This window comes from Equus asinus, chromosome 25 (genome assembly GCF_041296235.1).
Source record: "Equus asinus isolate D_3611 breed Donkey chromosome 25, EquAss-T2T_v2, whole genome shotgun sequence".
In the NCBI taxonomy this organism is placed as follows: domain Eukaryota; kingdom Metazoa; phylum Chordata; class Mammalia; order Perissodactyla; family Equidae; genus Equus; species Equus asinus.
Window position 1 is genome coordinate 37,994,026 of NC_091814.1, and position 21,936 is coordinate 38,015,961.

The 21,936-nt window shown below is 36.3% G+C and overlaps 1 protein-coding gene across 7 annotated transcripts in view; it reads right to left on the bottom strand.

The window, feature by feature from the left end:
• Nucleotides 1–21,936, bottom strand: part of HMCN1 (hemicentin 1) — a 436,035-nt gene that overhangs the window by 293,904 nt on the left and 120,195 nt on the right. The gene's annotated exons all lie outside the window — the stretch shown is intronic.

Below are 21,936 nucleotides of genomic sequence, written 5' to 3' on the forward strand. Positions count from 1 at the left end.
TCTGACTGGGAAAGGGTCCACATGGCAGGGACACTCTAGGAAGGATGTGTGTATTAAGTGAGACAAAAGATGGTCCCTGAAGAGTGGAAAGAAAAGAAGTTAAAAGCTGGAAGCTGAGGTTATTCCAGGTTAAGGAAGCTTTTGAAGCAGAAATGCAGAGGCAGTAAAGTAGTCAACACTGAGGAGGCGGAGAGGAGATAGCCTAATTAGAGCAGGGAACGGAATATTAGGAAATATCCAAAGATGGATATTTGTATGGCAAGGGGAGGCCAGGTTATACAGGGGTTGGAATTCCAATAAAAAAACAATTGGACACCATTCAATTGGCAGGAAGGGTCGGTTTTTAGAAGAGGGACCAGAAGTGATTGAAGTGATATTTGAGGAAGCTTATCTTATTGGATTGGATGCGGGAAACTAGAAGCAGAGAAAGAAGACATTATTGCAGTAATACAGGTGTGAAGTGATGAAGACTCGGGCTAGAGTGCTGACATTAGAAAATGCATTAAATAAAATTTTCCACAATCTATCTTTATGATGCATTCCATATGTAAAACTAAATCTGATGGTGTAGTAAGCACAACTTCCTAAAAAGAAACTATATGCTTTTCCTTTTTATGAAAGATTTGACTTAAGATTGGAAATTTGAAATTGTATTTGATCTATAAATATAACACATTTTGTGCACGTAGAGGAGATAAAATAAAAAGGACTTATAATGAGAAATAAATAGCCCGAACCTTTTCAAAGGAGATTCATTCCAGCTTTATTTCAAGTTTCTTATGACCTAAAATTTCTAAACACCTAACTAAAGAACCTCTAGGGGGGCCGGCCAGGTGGCACAGTGGTTAAGTTCACACATTCTGCAGCGGCCTGGGGTTCACCGGTTCGCACCCCAGCTGCGGACCTACGCACCACTTATCAAGCCATGCTGTGGCAGGCATCCCACATATATAGCAGAGGAAGATGGGCATGGATGTTAGCTCAGGGCCAATCTTCTTCAGCAAAAAGAGGAGGATTGGCCGCAGATATTAGCTCAGGGCTAATCTTCCTGCAAAAAAAGAAAGAAAGAACCTCCAAGGTATTTACCTCATCAACTAGGTATATTGGATGTTTACTTTATTTAGATTGTGTATGACTATTAGCTATTGAGCTTGCACATAACTGGATTTTTCTTTTCCAGGTGTGTTCATGCTCTCTCTCATTCTCTCTATCTCTATCCTTTTTTCTCCTCTAGTTATAGTTTTCTTCAAACAGAACATGTACAGCACAGAGCCTCAAGCATTTATAATCTTTATATTAATATTAAGGCTTAGAATGTTTAGTAAAGTGCTTTGCTCCATGAAATGAGGCAAAATCTGTGTGGTCCCCATCACTGAATCATGCAAATGATGATTATCTGTCTTTAGACAGAATCTCAGGTACACAGTAATCATATAGATACTTTTTTAATTGAAAAAGGTAGATTCCTAATTGGTGAATCCTTATAGAATAACTACAAAGCTGTAAAGAGACTACTTTTAAATTAAATTTGGTATTACATGCATGACATGGACTTCGTCCCTTGAGCCATAATGCTATGAAAAGCATAGTATTACCGGCACAGCAACAGAGACAACTGGAACCATTTTTTTCTTGGAAGTTTCATGAATTGCAGAAGAGAAGACTGGCTGTTGTCCCTCCCTTACTCAGAGCAGATATAATTAGAAGGGATAATGTGTCTGGCATTGGGAAATAGAATTATCTACTCATTTAAAATCTTCTGATCCATCTAATCATAGACATACACGTGTATATAAATCTTAGTAACAGAACAATAGGAGCTAAGTCTATGCTTTAGGAGACCTAATTTAGAGGACTGAATATAGGAACATAGTTCTTTGTTATTGTGACACATAGTACAATCATGCCGGTGGTTTCGCAAAAAGAAATACTTTCGGAAATTGGTCCCAACTTGAAACTAAAAATGTAGTTCTTAACATAGCTAACAAAAAAAGATTTATTATTTACCTATGGAACATAATAATTTCAGGGAAAAAATCAGATTATCCAGTTCTCTGCTTCAATTATGTCCATAACTGTCAAGGATGACAGTGGAAAATGCTGTTTAATGATTTTCAAAAACTATCTAATCATGACCTTTATGTCTGTATGCCCTATGTAAGCAAACGATAGTTATTCTTCTTCTTCCTTGTATGAGTTTGTTGAGATATTATCCTTTTCTGTATATTATCTTCATATTTATGGAGTCAATAGTGTACCTTCATTCTTAAGAATAATGAATATCTCTTCTAAGATACTGAATTCATAATTCCTTTGATAACTTTTGCTCCTCTGGAATTCTTCAAGTTTTTCACAGGTCTTATGACAAAGACTATACTATCGGACAAAATACAAAAAAAGGCTTGTCCAAGGACAGTATTCTTCCACTGATTATAATAAATCATTCCTAAAGATATAGTACTATAATATTACTCCTAATCATTAATGCTTAACTTCATAACATTTTATGATTTTAAGTTTCTGTTATTTATAACTAACCTGTTTTACAACTTTATAAATAACAATTTGCATTTTTCCCCAAAATCAGTATTGTTGAATCCTTTAAAACCACAAATGCCATGTTTTTGCAAAATGACCACTATATGACATGATAAAATAAAATAAGAATCATGTCTTTTGCAGTGTACTCTATTTGGTACCTCATGGACCCTCTATAAAATATTCTCTGCAAAGCACTATCTGTTTTCCAAAGGAGCCACAATGTTTTATTGATTGGGTTAGTAACTTGTTTCTGACACTATCAAATTAATTTTTTTTCATGAGGGACTACCACGTTAGGAACTACCCTCCCCAAAACTACTAAAACCACTAGGTAATAGAGAAAACAGTTTTTTTTTTTTTTTTTTTTTACATAATGCAACAATAGCAAAAGATTGTGATACTTAAGAGATGACACACAAATGAGATGAGCCCAGGATTTCTAGCTGGTGGCAACTTCCAACCTGGAAATCAAACTGAATTGAGGAGACAGAGATCTGAGTTTAGAGAGGCTGAAGAAACTAGAATTTTAAGGAAAGAATTCTAGAGAGGAGGAAGCTATGAAGACAAAAAGATCCAGATATTTGCATAGGAGGCCTCTTGAGTCTTTGTCTGAATAACAATCTGGGCTGGCATGGGGTAAATCCCATTAGGACAAGAGAGAACCACTTCCCACAAAAGAAAAATTTGTTGGGATAAGTAAGATAACAATTCCTAGAGATTTTACAGGACCAGTAATTATGTGAGTTCTTTTCAGCCAGGGCAAAGAGATCTTGTTGAATTCATGATGAAATTGGTAGAGACCACAGAAGGGCCATCCCTTATAAGTAGGACTAGATTATCCCTAGAATAAAGGCATTTTTTTCACACACCACATAAGAGCTTAAAAACAGTCTCAAAGGATCAACCAAATGCACAAGTAACTTAACTCCCTCTCACATAAGATTCAATAATCTTTAAATGAATACAGCCAAATCCAACACTCAACAATATAAAGTCAACAATGTCTAGCCTATAGTCTAAAATCACTAGATATACAAAGAAGTGGGAAAACAGGACCCATAACTAGTCAACTGAAACAGACCCAGAAACGACAGAAATCACAGAACTAGCAGATAATGATATTAAAACAGCTGGTACCAATATGATCCATATGTTAAAGGACATAAAGGAAAACGTGAACATAATGAGAAGAGAAATAAAAAATATAAAAAGAACCAAATGGAACTTCTAAAAATAAAAACTATACTAGATGGGATAAACAGAGGATTAGATGTTGTAGCAGTAAAGATTAATGACCTGAAGAAATAGCAATAGAATCTATTCAAAGTGCAGCAGAGAGAAAAAAACTATTAAATAACATGAACAAAACTTCAATAATCTGTAGGTTAATATCTAATGGTCTATAATATATGTAATTGAAGTCCCAAAAGGAGAAGACAAATAGAAAAAAAATATATGAAGATTTAATGGTGAAAATTTTTCCCATTTTGATAAAAGCTGTAAATCCACAGATCTGAAAAAATTCAACAAGGGGCTGGCCCAGTGGCATAGCAGTTAAGTTCGTGTGCTCTGCTTCAGCAGCGCAGGCTTCACCAGTTTGGATCCCAGATGTGGATCTATGTACTGCTTTATCAAGCCATGCTGTGGCAGGCATCACACATATAAAATAGAGGAAGATGGGCACAGATGTTAGCTCAGGGCCAGTCTTCCTCAGCAAAAAGAGGAGGATTGGTTGCGGATGTTAGCTCAGGGCTAATCTCCCTCAAAATAAAAAAAAAAGTCCAACAAAACCCAAGCAAGATAAACACCAAAAGAGCTCCATAAGTAACCTGATAAAAACATGTGATAAAGAGAAAATCTTAGTAACCAGAGAAAGAGATACATTACCTACAAAGGAACAAACCTAAGAATGACTGCAGACTTTTCTGCAAAAACTAAGCAAGTCAGTGTTAGAAGGAAAAACTGTCAACCTAGAATTCCACATGCAGTGAAAATAGCAGAGGCAAAATTACCAAGAAAGAAAGGAGGGAGGGAGGAAGGGAGGGAAGGAGAGAGAAAGGAAGGAAGGAAGGAAGGAAGGAAAAAAAGCTGAGATAATTTGTCACCAGCAAACCTGTATCATAAGAAATACTAAAGGAGGTACTTCAGGCATCAGGAGAAAAAAATACCAGGTTTAAACTTGGACCTACTCAAAGTAACAAAGAGAGTGAAAAGTGGCATATACAAGGGTAATTATAAAATACTATTTTTAAACTTTATTTAAAAGATAATTGGCTGTTTAAAGCATTGTACATTAGCAGCAATGTATTGTGGGTTTCGTAATATATACAGAAAACAATTAATGACAAAATAGCTCAATGGATGAAATGAGGGAAATGAAAACATACTGTTGTGAAAGTTATTTTTATAACATGTGAAGTAATATTACTGAAGGTATATTGTGATAAATTAAAGTTGATATTAAACCTTAAAGTAACCACTGAAAATACAACATATTAGATATAGTTAGTAAACCAATAGTAGACATTAACAGAGATAAAAATGTTCAATTAATGCAACAGAAAGCAGAAAAAAAATAAGAAATGTAGCAAAGAACATGTAGAACAAAAACAAATAGATTATACATTTAGGCCCATGCATGTTGATAATTACGTTAAATATCTATGGTCTAAACACTCCAATTTTTAAAAAGAGATTATCACTCACAATATAAAAACCAATCATATGCTGTATTCAAGAAACACATTTTAAATATGAAGACACTGATAGACTAAAAGCAAAGAATGAAAAAAAAGGTATATCAACACTAAACATAAGGAAACTGGAATTGCTTTGTTACATCAGAAAAACAAGATTTCAGAACAAGAAATATTACCAAAAATAAAAGAGAGAGTTCCCAATGATAAAGGGTCTGTTAATTAAGAACATATAAAATTTTATGTATGTATGCACCCAATAACAGAACCTTGACACATGAAGGAAGACCTAACATGACTAAAAAGACAAAAAGACAAATGCACAATTAAGTTTTAGCATCTCTCTTTCGGTAACTGATAGAACAAGTAGACACAAAATCAGTAGCATATAAATCTGAAAACATTACCGAGCAATTAGACCTGATTGACATTTACAGAACACTCCACCCAACAACAGAAAAACGCACATTATGTTCACGTACACACAGATCTATACTGGGTCATAAAACAAGTCGCAATAATTTCAAAATAAAGTCATACAAGGCATGTTCTTTGACCACAGTGGAATTAGATTAGATATCCATAACAGAAAGGTATTTGGAAAATTTCCAAATATTTGGAAATTAAACAACATACTATTAAATAACTCTCATGGATCAAAGAAGAAAACACAAAAGAAATTAGAAAACATAACTGAGTAAAAATGGAAATACAGTAGATCCTAATTCTTGGGTGTAGCTAAAGAGTTCTTATAGGAAAATTTATAGAACTAAATGCATATATCAAAAAATAAATAAGGCCTCAAAGTAAAATAATGCTCTAAGCTCCCATCTTCAGAAATTAGAAGAGTAAATTAAATGCAAAGTTAGAAGAAAGAATATAATGAAGATAAGAACAGAAAACAATGAAACACACAAAAGAGAGAGAGAAGGGCTGGCCCAGTGGTGCGGTGGTTAAGTTCGCACATTCCACTTTGGCAGTCCGGGATTTGCCAGTTCAGATCCCAGGTGCAGACCTATGCACCACTTGTCAAGCCATGCTGTGGCAGGTGTCCAACATAAGACAGATGAAGATGGGCACAGATGTTAGCTCAGGGCCAGTCTTCCTCAGCAAAAAGAGGAGGACTGGCAGCAGTTGTTAGCTCAGAGCTAATCTTCCTCAAAAAAAAAAAAAGAGAGAGAGATCAATGAAACAAAAGCTGTTTCCTTAAAATAAATTTCAAATTTTGATAGCCCTTTGGCCAGATTGATAAGGCAAAAGAGAGAGAATACATAAACAACCAATATCAGAAATAAAAGAAGGGATGTCCCTACTAGATCCCCCAGACATTAAAAGGATAATAAGGGAGCAGTACAGAAAAACTTCATGTCAGTAAACTCAATAACTCAGACGAAATGGACAAAGTCTTTGCAAGACAATTTACCCAAACCTACTCAAGAAGAAATAAAATTCTGAATAAGCCTACATCTACTAGAAAAGCTGAATTCATAATTAAAAATCTTCCCACACAAAAACTCCAAGCCTAGATGGCTTCCATTGTAATGACTATTAGATATTTAAAGAAAAAACTATATATCAATCTCATACAAACTCTTCTAGAAAGTAGAAGAGTAGAAATTCTTCCTAACTCATTTTTTGAGACAAGCATTACTCTGATTTCAAAGTCAGTAAAAACATTACAAGAAAAGAAAGCTGAGACCAGTATTGCTCATAAAAGAGAAAAATCCTTAAAAACTTTTAGAAAGTCAAGAAGACAGCCCAACAAATTAAGAGCAACAGGTTTGAAGAGACACTTCACAAAAGATCTACAAACAGCCAACAATCTCATGGAAAAATGTTCAACACCATTAGTTATGCAAGAAATGCAAATTAAAACTGCAATGAGACACACAAAAAAATACACATATTAAAATGGCTGAAATTAAAGAGATTGACAGTACCAAAAGTTAGCAAGCATGTGAGTCAACTGGAACTCATACATGGCTGGTGGAAACGTGAAATGGTAAATCATTTTGGAAAATAGCCTGTAGATTTTTATAAAGTTAAATATATACTTCCATATGACCCAACAATTTTACTCTTAATTATTCATCCAAGAGAAATGAAAACATATGTCCACACAACCACACAGCAATGTTCGAAACAGCTTTAATCAGAGTAGACAAACATTGGAAACCACTCAAGTGTCCAACAACAGGGAAAAGGATAAATAAATTGTGGTATATCCATAAAATCAAATGCACTAAATAAAAAGGAGTGAACCAATGATACACAAAGCAACATGGATGAATCTCAAAAACATTAAACTAGGTGAAAAAAGCTAGACAACAATTTCCATTTATTTGAAAGTTGAGAAAAGACCACAAGTGATGGAAAGCAAATCAGTGGTTGACATGTTGAAAGGCAGGGGACAGAATTGACTAGGATGGGGCATAGAGGAAATCTGAAGGGTGATGGAAATGCTCTATATCATGATCGTGGTGCTGGTCACACAGGTGTACAAATTTGTCAAAATTAATCAAAATGTACACACTATGGATGCATTTTAGTCCATGCAAACTCACTCTCAGTAATATTGGTTTAAAAGTATTTTGTGAGTATTTAGCATGTATAGAAATATGATTAGTATAAGAATACAAAGATAAATATGTCATAAGCCTACTTTCTTTTTGTTCATATGGGCTACGGTGAAAATATACATATATATGTATACGTGTGTTGTGTGTATGTATATGCTGTATTCATTCATTCATTGTTCAAAAGCATAGTAACTGAATATCACAGTAGGATAAGAGGCTCAAAATGTTTATGACAAAACCCCTGCTCTCAGGAGCTCACAATCTGGCACTACAATAGAGATCAGAAAAACAGGAGAGAATGAAGAAAGGAAAGATTAATTCAAATGGGCACAAGCATTCAAGAGGAAGCTGTGGAGGGTTCTTTCTGACATCTTTGTAAATGCTCTCCCTCACCAGCTATAAATGAAACAGACATTTGGTTAGCCCTAGATTGTTCCCAAATATGAACACAGATTTCCTTCTGATAATCTTTAAGGAGTTAGATATATTATAAATAATTATTTCTTACGGTTGAAGATTCAAGCCAATGCGAGCATTGGCCTCAGGGAAAAAAATAAAACATTCATAAATAAACTTCAGTTGATATTTCAATCCCCAAAGCTAAATGTGTCATCATTCTTTATAGTCTAATTCCTGAAGGGGTGACTTTCAGAATTGTGGTTTCACATGTTCCAAACAATTTCATTTTTCAGTCACAGTTAACAAGCCACATTAATGCCCTTCGACCTTCTTTCCTTTTTTTTTTTTTTAACAAGACACTTTCGTCAAATCAAATCTTACACAAAAATAAACACAGAAAACAAGTAAAAGCGGAACTATTCCAGGAAACGCTGCAGAAGCCCACCTTCAGAGCCCCCAAGATCTACCCCAAAAAAGCTCCACAAAGCACAGTTCAAAACGGAGACAGAATAGGGACGGGACTCTGTCCCTCAGCCATAACCGTCAAGTCCTGCACCTCCCAGCCAGCTATATTTGAAGTCAAGATGAGCACCCTTCCAACAACAAAACTTTCCCCAAGCAGTCGCCCCCGACTCCCGCATGCGCACAAAGCCTCGAATTGACCACCGTACGACCTTCCTGGGGAGGCGGTAGTGAGCAACACCCGGAGGTTGGACCAACTAGGCAAGTGCAGGGACTGCAGCCCTTACGGGGCATGAGAAGATGACACCAGCAGGAAGAAGGAAGCAAGACGCCTCCAGAGGAGGAGAATCATGACGCCAGCCCGCTCCCTTCACCCCATAAAAGACTCAAGACGACTCCCTTCGGGGACCCAACCAGAGAGCCGCTTCTCCTGTGCTGTTTCCCTTTTGCTGGGCATAAGCCCCAAGAAAACCTTGTCTGAGATTTTGGTTGGACCTCTTGTCAATTTCTGTTACACAGCGAGCCTAAGAACCTAGAATTGGAATCAAACCACTTAGCTGCATAATCAAAGTATAATCTTATAACTAAAAAAAAAACTGATTCATTTCTTTGATATTGCTACAAGGACAAAACGTTAATTTGCTTATTCTTTCAGACAGGGAATAATAAGCTGTGAATGCTCCATTAGTTTATTCAATGAAGCTAGGCTCACGGGGTCTCTCCAGGTGGGAGTAAGCTTCGCTGCATTCCACAGTTGCATAAATCAACGCATATTTGTAAAGTCTTCTATGGTCAATACAGCTAGCCAAGTAAGTTTATGACCCCTTTATAATACACTTAAAAGCTAATCAAAATAAGTTTAAACTTATTTTTAAGAAAAAGTTACTGAGTCTGACAAACCTTCAAATACGTAATGAATGGTTTTCCATTAGGGTCCCCAGTCTTTTCTACATCTGTTTAGGCTAGAAATTTCTGAAAGAACAGTTCTCTTGTGAAATTTTAAACTTTAACTGCCAGCCCCATCTAAAAGAGGAAGTATAACATAGTGAGTGAAATGAAAAAATACTAAAAGACTTATCCAAATATTTTTGAAGCTGTAAAAATATTCAGGGTAAGTTTTGGGGAAAAGTACAAATTGGTTTTTATTTTATTAAAACTGGCTATTCTTATTGTGTTTACTTTGGAAACCTCATGTAAAAATGAATTCTATTCTGATATTGCAGGCTGAATTCATAAATGACATTTGTCTAAAATCATGTATTCAGCACTATGTCTTATTCCACATTTCTAATCAAAATGGAGGATACTGTAAAAACAAAAACAAAAAACAAAAATCCAGGAAGCCAGATCAGAATACCTATTCTTGTGACATTTGTTACTAAAAAATAATTGGAATTCAGGACAAGTTATTTATTTCCTAAACAAGATAAGAAAGTGAATTAAATTTATTAGCAAATCAAATTGGTTCTTTTGTCTGGTTTTCCCTATTCATAATTGTATTACTTAACTCTATTGTGAAAGACAGTATTATTGCATAAAAAGAGTAAAATGTTATACATTCCTAGTTGATCCACTGATTTTCTCCAGTCCAACAGACCATACCAATGTAGGTATCACTACAAAAAGTCCTTCTCTGTCATATATCAATTGCCTCATATAAAATAAATCTGTGTGACAAAATTCTAATAGCTCTGTAATATCTCTGTATATTTACTTTTCTAAAACTACAATCTTTAGTGTTTAGTGTTATCCTATTAGGAAAATAAAGAATCCCAAAGCAGAGGGGAAAGTATATTCAGTAGCAAGAACAATCTGAACTGAATGTGCGTACGTACAAAGAAAACAATGTCAGCTGATGGACAGGCTGATTCAAAGGAATCAAGAAAAGATCCAGAAGGGCTTCCAAGGGGTGACAGAATATGCCACTCCAAAATATGACTTTTTGGCTTAAGGATTATTTTGAGCTGATTATTCTGAGAAACAGCCAACACAGGAGAGGCTCTAAAAACAGAGAAAAAGTTGCCCTTTTATAAGGGAAATTTACATTTCTAAAAGAAACAAATCACTATTTTAAAAATCAAGAAAACACAAAAAAGAAAAAAGTATTAAAATTATCTATAATCATTCTATCCAGTGATTGTCATCAACATATTTGGGTATGACCTTTCCATTTTTTTCTAAAACTATGCATATATATGTAAATGAATTAATGTATTTTTTTAAAACTGCAATCTTACCAGATATATAATTTTAATAAACACTGTTTGAATTAATAATAACTTTATTTATTTTTAATAATTTATTATTTAAATTTATTTTATTCATTACCATATTATTGAGTTAACCTGTTAATTTAATAAATATTATTTGAATGAATGGTGGCCAAATTTTCACAAACAGGTTCACGAATTCCCAAAGACTTTCTTCCTATTCACAGTAGATTTTAATATTCAAATTTTAAATGGTTTAACCATATCATGTGTCTTTTTTCTAAGCTCATAATTTAAAAAGGTGATTAACCCAACAATATTTTGGAAGCAAATAAATTATTTGTGCCTATTTAAGATTATATTTAAGAATTTTGAAAGATTTTTTTCCTTTCTCTTTATTCATTCATTCACACCAAAAGCTGTTTAAATTATATGGTATATGACCTTAAGGAACATTTTTCTTTTGGGGCCTTTAGCAAGAAAGAGGAAAGCCATTTGTAATTTTTGTCACAAAGCCAAATCATGACCAAAATATTACAAAGGAGCTCTCAAAAGTAACTCATATCATCTCTCAAAAGATTTTGCTCTTACAAATCTATTACAGTTGGTTCATTCTAGGAATGCATAAGGAAACCTGGAAAATATATGAAGCATGGATTTTGTTTCCATTTATTTATCCTAAGTCATGAGGAAATTTCTTAAATAAAACTTTCCATACTTTGACTCTTAACTCTTTCATCTCCTCTTTGCTATTGCAGAATAAGAAGCAAAAATAAGACTGCCCCTGATGAATGTTTTTATTTATGTTGAATCCAGTGCAAATAAGGATAAGTCATAACATATATTTGGTATTTACATAGAATTTGCAACTTAATATCTTCATGGAACTGTGTACCACTTCATTAGATAACCTACTGTTTTCAAAGTTGTCTTAGTTCATATCACACAGAAACATTGAAAATAAGGCCTTGAGTTTTCTTCATTCTTTGTATATGAAATCCCTTAAACTGCTTTTTAAAAAACATTCATATGTTTTCTTCAATGGTATTAAGCTACTTTTAATTGATATGATTATTTCTGCCAAAGGTACTGACCAAGTCTTTTGCTACTTCAAAATAATATTTATCTACCGTGTTTAGTACAAAAGTTACAACTTTTTCTTTCAGATGAGTAGTAATTACATAAGGGGATTCCTAGGTAGGTGATTAAGAAAAGAAAATTAGAAAGCTATGTAAACTCTCCTGTGTTTAGAGATGAACAACAGCCAATTACCTTGGGCCAATTACTTAATTATCATTATTAAAGGAAAATACTAGCATGTTGTCCCCTCAGTTACATAAATGTAAGGGTAGGAGGCACCTGTTGCTCTGGAGAAAAGATGTAGTAACCAGACTTTTTCATTTTTCCCACTTCTGTGATAGACAAAAGTCTGTCCTTTGGTATCCTGGACACACAAATCTCTTGGCGGGAAGGACCAAGTGGCCTAGATGTTCAGAAGCTTTTTGGAAAAAGGAGACTAAGATTCCAAAATTATTCTTCCCAAGATTCAAAATTAAGTCCTCTTCAAAATACTTGGGAGAATGATTTCATTTGATTTTCACACAAAAAAAATCCTGCTGTATATGTCTTTATAATTCCTAGATTAGATGATTGAAATATAATTGCTTTCTTAACAATAATTTAGAATCTTCACAAAAAACAATATTTTATTGAAACAACAGGTATATAACCTTTTAAAGTGTTAGTCTTCTTGTTCTCTTTTTTTTGGGTGAGGAAGATTGGCCCTGAGCTAACTTGTTGCCAATCTTCCTCTTCTTGCTTGAGGAAGATTGTCGCTGAGTTAACATCTGTGTCAATCTTCTTCTATTTTAAGTGGGATGCCGCCAGAGCATGGCTTCACAAGCAGTGCTATGTCCGCACCCAGGATCTGAACCTGCGAACCCCAGGCCGCCAAAGTGGATGCAAGAACTTAACCACTATGCCACTGGGCCGGCCCCAGTTTGCTTGTTCCTTCTGAATTCCTAGAAGATTAGATACACTCTGGGGTGTGTGTGTATGTTTGTGTGTGTGTGAGAGAGTGTAGAGAGAGAGAGAGACAGGTTTATTATTTGATCACAGACATATGCTTTTTCTAAGTAAAAAGCTTTAAAAGGAACCTTTAAAATTTAAATAGATAAAATATGAAAGGAAATATCCAAATTGATGAGGCTCTATGAAAACAGCTCAATAGAACTTTGTCTCAACATTGTAGATTTTCTTCACATTCTCTCGTGTTGCTTCGTGGTTCCCAATAAGTTAACTCTTCAAAAGATCATGGTCAGTGACTTCAGTAGCTAACTACTTGTTTCAGTTTTAACTATCAAGCATTTGCGATATTTTTCTCTCAATTCAATTTAGTCTCTACCACAACTCCAGTAAAAACAAAGACCAAGCCCTTGAAATGGGGAGAAGAGATTGTCTCTTTCAAGCCAACGGGGATTCAAATAAATGTTTCAAAGACTTTGAGATTGACACTGTAACTTTTTGATAGTTAAGACTCTTGCAAACCCAGAGTTAGCTATGTAAGATTGATTGATTTGGTTAAAGCTTACATCTCATGGTCAAAATTAATATTTTATTTCAGCTTCTAAGCAAAATAGAGTCAGCTAAGTAAACAGGTCTATTTCTTTTACTATTTGTTTTGGTCCTGTTGAATGCAAGCAACCTGTTGGCTAATGTTTGCCCTTAATAAAATTTCTTTCTTTTCTCTTAAGAAATTTTCCTTCAGACATTTATATAAGCTACTTTCTCCTTTCTCTCCGCTTTCTTGGTATTTTAGGAAGAAGCTTTAGTGAGTAGTATCCATTCCGTTTCCTGAATTTTATAGACAAGTAATAACTGGAGTCAAATTATGATTGTCTTACAAAGGACTGTCAGACCACACTTTCATGTTGAAACTCAGACGTCATAGGCAGTAGTTTGCTTTGTAGATTGACTCCCACTGCCCTCACAGAACTTAGTGCCACAGTTTATAACTAATGCTTCAAACAGTTCCCAGAGCCAGTACAGGAAACCAAGGAACGGAAGACGGGCCTTCTCATTTTTACAGGGCTTATCTTTTTGCACAATGCATTCCCCACTCCCTGTTCCCCACTGTTTCCACCGCAGGAGGACTCTGCTTCACTCGGCATGTTTTTTGCCTAAATGAGATTCTATTGAGAAGAGTCATCTTTTTTTTTTTTTTCTTCACTTGCAAAGAATATTATGTACTATGTACACTTTGAATGTCACTTTAAAAAATTGTTCCCATGCTCAGAGGCCTATGAGCAACAAATAATTTCTTAAACAATAAATTAAATATGTTATATTTTGTTTTTTTCTAAACAAACAGAAACATAAAGCACACATGGATTCATTGAACCATGTTGGTGACCTAGAAAGCTCTCCGAGGTGCCTTGGAGTGCTAAGGTTACTGTGACTGGAGCATTAGAGTGCCCAGGACACACTCATGAGGATCACAGGTCAATCTTGGCATACTAATAGAAAAGGAATGCATTCCACTGAAGCTAAGGTAAGTATTCCTTTTTAGATACACTTGTAATGTAGAGACATCCATATTATCTTAAGGGATGAGCTCTGAGATCTCCATTTCATTTTCAACATATAATTAGGTGAATTCAAAGAAGGGAGAAGTGGAAACATTTATTAATTGTTTTCACACATTTCCTGTAGCTTTCTAGAATGCTATAATTGTCTCCAATGCATTTTCAAATTTCAGAGGAAACACCCGTTTCTACTTATTTTCAAGGTCAGCAGTAAGGTTATGTTTTTGAAATAATGTCTAGAGTGAAACACAGAATGGGGGAAACAAAATGGTAGATACCTCATTTCAGGAGACTAATTGCTCAAAACCCTGGGTTTCCGAGTCTCGTCATTAAGATCATATGCAGAGAAAGTTCTTGGTCTGAATTCTAATCACAAGTGGCCTTTGGTGAAAATAGCAGGAAAGGGCTGTGCCGAATTCATACTCCAGCAAAGTTGACAGTTTTTCTAATATCAGTACTGACCTCAGTGAAAATGAGTATAGAACCAGCAAGAAAAATATATCCAGTAATCTCTAATCTATGAGGCTTTTTGTTGCCAGGTTGTTGGTATTTTTCATGGATCAGTTGCAAGACTGTCACTTCCTTTTTCTGCGTTTTAGTTACTTCCTCTGAAATATCTAGTGAGTGCAACTCTCTCCTTCCCATTGGAAATTCCTTAGTGGAAAAAATAAAGATGTTTTCTTTATCTTAGAGTTTCAGTTCCTGTTACGGACAGAAGAGAGGCTCATCTGTTCTGTCTTCCTCAAGAAGAACTCCGTGGACCTGTCCTGCTCAGCTCCAGGATGCTTCTCAGGCTCAAATCATCTCCCTTCTCCTCCCTGCAGGGGACCCAGGGATTCTGCTTGCTTTCCTCTCCTCTCAGTTGCCATAGCAACTGCCCATGCTGACTCCAGGGGGACCCTCAGGGGAGTGGGATTTATTCAACTCAGGGCTTCCCCCAACTACCTATAGAGAGCTTATGATGTTATTTTGTTATTATTATTATTAATTATTAGTGCTTTATAGGTCACCAACATGGTTACATGAATTCACGTATACTTTGTTTCCATTTGTTTAGAAAAAACAAAAAAATGACATAATTTATTGTTTAGAAAATTATCCATTGCTCATAGGCCTGTGAGGCTTGAAGGAATGCACTCAGCATAGTGCCGGAAACATAACAAGCACTGTGTAAGGGTTACCTATGCTATTATGATGATTATTGATGTTATTATTATTCCCCAAATAAGCAATTAAACCATTTACCTTTTAACAGTTTTATTATGATGTGAAAATAAGAAAAAATCACAAATACAGGGAAATTGTAAAAATTTGAGAATCTCACAAAAATCTTCAGTAGTTCTGAGTGTATTCTCACACAGACATTTATTTGTAAAGGTGGAGCTCACCCCTCCCTCCTTCTGAGCCTTCTGCAGGATAAGGGCACCCCCAGGACCTAGACTCAGAGCAAAACCATGGGTGCCCTCTTTGGCAAAGGAGCCATTCCTGTCCTGAGAACCTCCAGGCTGGGTATTCCCATTTTCCTGGGACTCTATTCAGCTTACTATATGTATTCCTTATTTTATTTAATCCTCAGAACAGTCTTGTGGGGTAATTAATATTTTTGTTCTCACACGAAGAAACTGTATCAGAGAAGCTACATAAAGTTACATGATGTTGTTCAACCAGCTAAAGACAGAGAGGTCATTCAAACCCAGGTCTCCCTGGTTCTAAAGCCCCAGAGTGTCCCACTACAGCATCCTGCCTTTGGCCATGTCGTCACAGATGGACACTCAATATAGCTCTTTTTCTTTCAGGGAAAATTCTAAAGGTTGCTTTGATATTGGTTGCTGGAATATTTTGACTACCATGTATCACTAAATATAAGTAACAGCAGTTAATATTTTTTCATGTGTTCTAAATACAACAACCTTATGAGGTAGGTACTATCATTCTCCCCATTTTACAGGAGGAAACTGACACTGAAAATTAAGTAACTTGTCTAAGGTCACATGTCTGACATATCAGCCATGGTCCCAGAGCCTGGAATCTTAAATACTAGACAATACTGCTAGTGCTGGGCATTTTCTGTTTACCCTCCAGAGCTATTCTCTACCCTTCTCCATCAGGCTCTGTGCCCTGGACACTGACCTTCATGGATTGCCTCAACAAGGCTCCTTGGTCTCCCAGCTTCCAGCTCCTTGGTCGCCCAGCTTCTTCACTGGGGGAAATGGAAGGCACCAGGAAATGAGAAGGAATGACAAAAGAGAGGTTGGGTATTTATTCCTCTGGCTCCACCCTCACAGGGCTGCAGTTTGCCCATCATAGGCCATAGCTTTTGATGAGCCCTCAGCCTTGCTCTCACTGGGCTCTAGTCTGAGCTCTCTCCTCCACTGTTGCTGGACCCTTGGTGCTTCACCATCCCTGTTAGCTGCCCTTAGCCCTGCTCTCAACTTGGTAAATTGTTATTAAGTTCTCTTTTGTCCCTGTTGAGTGAGCCATCTGTTTTCTGCCCAGATGATTACTAATACCCTGCCTCTGTAATAGATGACATCATTCTTTAATCATTCTTAGAATAAAAACTCTGGGATGACCTCCTCTCCCCCTTTGCTGCTGTAAGAAAATTGATGGTAAACTCCCAGAGCATGCTGACTTTAGGAGCCATTAAGGCAGCTTTGCCTAGGAGGGAGGAGGGCTTGGATCTGAGAGTCGTAATATCCTGGAATTTTATCACCCTGCCACCTACTCAAAGAAAAGTAGAAGGCATTTCAGTGCCTCTTCACCCCTCATTAAGCAGAGGGCAGTAAATTTAAATCAGACACCCAAGTGTATTGTTGAGAGAGAGAAAGGACAATGGAGAATGGGATTTGCAGTTTTGTTACTTGAAAAAAAATTAAAAAGCAAACAGGTAACATTTTCTTAAAAGCTTATTATGTGCTGGATACGATTGAAATTTACCTATTTGCTTAACCTTATGTGGTTGGTACTATTATTTACCCGATCTTATCAATGAGGAAACTGAAGCACGGAGGAGCTAAATAACTTATCCAGGGTCATGAATCTGCTAAGTGGTGGAGGTGATATTCCAATCCAGATCGTCTAGCATTAGAGGCCCCATGTTCACTCTCATCAGCCGAAGCAGCAGTTAGGACCCTGAGGAACAGAGGGTGTGCTCTGCTCTTCAACAGACCTGTGGTCCTCACCGAGTGAAGTCTGGCTGGTTGAGGAGTGGGGGCTGTCTCCATCAGCTATTCTCACCTTGCACTCTGGTAACATCCCCTCTCCTCCTCTAGACTCCTTGTAGACAGGGCAGCACGTTGTTGGCCTTTGCTCTCCCAGTGTTTAATGTGGTAACTAGTATCAAATGCCCTAAACATGTTGAACAAAGGAATGACAATAGAATCCCTGATGTGTCACTTTATTGTTAAAACTGCACCCTCTGATGAAAACAAAAGTGGAAATCACAGGCAGGGACTTAACAGTGGTTAAGGGGGCAGCCTAGGAGACAGACTGCACATGAACCCCATGTTCAAACACCTAGCAGCAGTTTGACCTTGAGCAAGATGCTCTGTCTCCCTACGCTCCAGTTCCCTCATCTGTGAAACGGGGCTGATGATCGTGGTGTCTTCCTTATGGGAAGTGATTTATGAATTAATTGAATTGAAGTGAAATAAAATTAAATTTCTTGTTGAATGGCCATAATAAGCACTCAATCGTTCTACGTTGATACTGGTATTGTTTTCTTAATCACAGGGTAATTGCTGAGAAAAGGCAAGAGTTGTGGGCGCCTTTCAAGTCTAATAGAGAATGAGGGTCGAGATGAGCACGCCGGTGCCAAACAGAGCAGCACAGGGACCGCTCCAGAAGAAAGCAGTGAGCGCTCACAAGGAATGCTGGAATTAACACATCGGATACCAAAGACCTGCAAGCTACACGGTAAGACAGTCATTAAGATATATTATGGGACTTCTAAATATCACCATTTACCTCCTTCAAAAAATATAAATTATTTGGCAATATTCCTTTATTTAATAAAACTTCCTTCTGATATAACATAACTAGTTAGCCAGCATTACTTACAAGTGGGGAATGAGACCAATCCACAGGGCTGTGATGTCCAGGTAGAAGGTTTTTTGGGGGGACAGGGGGAGAATGTTTGAAGAAATTAATTGGGGGAGGTGGGGAGAAAGGATGGGGAAACACAGAATAAGTGAATTATCCAATTGACAATGGATCTTTTGTGCTAGCTTTCTTCACACAAGAATATAGCATCTGTGGGTAACTTTGAGATTTCACCTGGACTTTTCTCACACCAAAGGAAGCATTAATTAGATCCATTGACAATCACCCTGTTTACAAAGAGATTGAGGAGTGAAACTGTTTACTTCCTTTTCCATCTTCAAAGGCGAATTGTTTAAGTACGTCCTTGAGATGTGTCTTGACTTGTGTTTCCAAAATGAAATACTATCCAATGATTTATAGGCCACTGATGCCCAGCCAAATAATTTCTTCACTTTGATTTCTCTTTTATATTAAATAAAGATGAAAGATACCTAGATCTCTTACTTAATCATTATTTTTAAAAAACAAAAACAAAAACAGGAAGAAAGAAAAAACTTCCAGTTAGCTCAAGAGAAAGTTGATACAAAAAACACTCCACTGGGTTGGAAATTGATGAACGAGGTTAAGAGGGTAAAGCATAATACTCTACAGTTGCCTTTAGAAACAGTAGATGAAAAATTGTTCTTTAGCAAAACGAAAAGACTTAGTATGTGTGTGGATGCCCTGCAGGTCTTGTGACTATTAAATGTGCAGATATCACATAGCATCTATTTTCCCTAGAGTTTATAATGTTTATGTAATAGGAGAATTTGGAACAATGAGAAAAGAGAAATGGCTAGATTACGTACTAAAAATTTTGCATTCCAATTTTAATACTGTCACTCTGCTTTTTGTTGACAAAATCATCCACCTTGGTGGCTTTCTTTAAGGAACATATTGGCTTCAATACTTCCAGTACCCCCTTCATAATATCTCTTCTCACACATACAGGAGAAAAGAAAACCATCTCTCCAGCCTCTTCCCAGACTCGCCCATTCAAATTTATTTCCCAGCAACAACTAGCCATCTGGTTTCTAACAAACATAGTGGCATGATTTTGCCACTTTGAAAGCAATACAATGACATCAAAAGGATTATAATAATACTAGTTAAAATTTATTGGGCACTTACCTTGTACCCGACATGCTATGGAACATTTTACATGCATTATCTCATTTAGCCTTAAAACAACTTTCTGAAACGGATAATTCTATTATCCTCATTTTACAAACAAGGAAACTGGACCTTACAGAGACCATGCCACAAAGATATATAGATTAAACAGAGAGAATTCTTATTAGTTAGGATGCATTTATCCTTAGGTAACTGAATACTCAACTCCAACTGGCTCAATTAAAAGGATCATTTCCTTAACTCTGGAGGCTCAGCAGTAGGATGAGTTTGAGTGTTGACTTGATTAATCTGACTTTGGATTTTCTTAGCTCTTTACTCCCCCTTGTATTTGTTTCATACACAGACTTATATTAAGATGCCTGCATCAGATCTGGGATTCACATCCATGCAAAATAATACCTAGAAGAAGAAAACTCTTCCAAAACACCCCTAGCTAAATTCTCCCTGAGTCTCAGCGGCCCAAAGTAAATGAGATGACCTTTCTTAAACCAACTGAAGAGAGGGTTGGAATTGCTATGATTGACAGATAAATTAAGGCCCATTCCTGTTGGCATAAAACTCCAGTTTATAAAAATGGACAATTTTAGCAATGCTTCTCTCTAGTCCTATTCTGCCTTAGCTAAATTTAAAGATCAGATATCTATTGATGATCTGGGAGAGAAACACTATTAACAAACCAGTGGATTAAATTTTCTATAAAATAGTATCTATAAAATTTTCTGCAATTTACGCTAAATTTCTGTAAATTGTTATTCTTGTAAATTATTTGGTTAATTGTCAGAATTGTTAAAAATTACTAGGACTATAAAAATTATGTATCATGCCACTTATTTAATAAATAAAGTGTATACCTCTGAAGGGCTTATTTTCTCCATTTAAGACTACAATACTATTTTCAATTTTGTGTAAATCAATTTTCCCTGCATATGTGGATATAAATGGAGCTACACTTATGGGACACATATTATTTTCTAGCTCTGGGGCCCAACTCCTAACAAAGCTCTATGGTTCTCCCTAGAAGTTCACCCAATTTGTTTCGGGAATCTCCAAGTTGCCCCTGACTGCCCACAGGTTAGAACAACTGTTCTTTCAAATGCCCTAGGTGCCAGCTATGTCTCTTCTCACCTGTTCTCTTCTCTAGTACCTTCTGCTAGGAGCCACCATGTCCAATGGGCATGGCATCCTCTGCTGGCACCAAGGCCCCATCTGTCTTCACTGAACACCACTGCCACTTCCAATCCGGAACCCCACAACACCCTAAGTGGGTGGTGTCCTCACTGATGCAAGAGAGAATGATGCTCTTCCTCACTTAGGCCCTACTGTGGGCTAATGATATTGACTGTACCTGAGGGTCTTACACAATTCCAGGTTAAAAACAACTTCAACCAGAGACCTTTCCTTTATTAGGATCAAACACTGTGTATGGGATGGGAGAAGAAACCCACTTCCTGAGAGAGTCCTGCACTCTTCCCAAACCCTTTTCTTCCCATGTTCCCAAATTCTCATGCAAATGTTTATGCAAATAACTGCTAAGGGTGCCCCCTGTCTTGTCAGACCCTGCCCAGGCATTTCTGAGTCAGTACACTGGGCACAATACGGACTCAAACCATAACCCTAAGGTTTCTTCCAAGAAAAGATTTTTTAGACTAAGGTAACCTTGCAGGTTTGTATATCATTTGTTGACAAAAAACATTTTTCCTAGATTGCGTATTCTAGAAATTTGCAATGTCCTAATAGCTCCACCCATGATGTAATAAGAACTTTTCAGTTATAAGACTACTGAACCATTTCATTCAGGACACTAACAAGTCTGTCATGAAAATAATAGAACTTGTATAGATACAGTGACCACATCAATCAAATGTGAATTATGCCCACATAAAACCTTATCTTTGTACCGGCATGTTTTTAGAAACTTAAATGGGAGGCAAATAAAATAAATAAATAAATAAAATTTTATTATCATAAACGAGACCAAGGCAAGGTGACAAAGAGAAAAAGAAAGAATCATGACAATTAGACATATGACACATATCTCAAACACTTTTTTAGAAAATACCAAGATTTTCTTGGTACGTTAAGTTACATATTTTATTACCATAAAAGTTTTTAGATAACTATATAGTTACTTAGTTAATTTTTTTAATCTTAGAGATCAAACCTGATTGGAATTTTGCTCAATAACTAACTTTCTCACATTTGACTTCAGTAAAGAGTCAAGCCTTATTTTACCAGTTATCCAAAAGTTGTG